We start from the raw sequence: 358 nt of genomic DNA on the forward strand, positions 1-358 counted from the left end.
TCTGTATTAAATTAAATCCTTTTTTTGCTATTGCTGTTTTATTAAACACTGGGTAGAGCATGAGTATTTACAACCAATAAACAAAATACTTAAACGTTTTCTTACACAGTTCTTAATATTACTACTATTAATTACTACTGAATTAGGTCTACTCTCCTTTATTTGTAAGTTGTGTACTAGATAGATATTTTATCATTTCAAATCCAATGACAATAAGTATAGCTTACAGTTTTTTACATTCTAAATTATTGACTGTGCTTTTAGATACATATTATATACATTGTTTCTGTACTTTACTTAAATACTTAATCTGTTACTAAAACACCAGTCGCGGATACAAGGGGGGGGGGGGCTATGG

The sequence above is a fragment of the Acyrthosiphon pisum genome, chromosome X, assembly GCF_005508785.2.
Source record: "Acyrthosiphon pisum isolate AL4f chromosome X, pea_aphid_22Mar2018_4r6ur, whole genome shotgun sequence".
In the NCBI taxonomy this organism is placed as follows: domain Eukaryota; kingdom Metazoa; phylum Arthropoda; class Insecta; order Hemiptera; family Aphididae; genus Acyrthosiphon; species Acyrthosiphon pisum.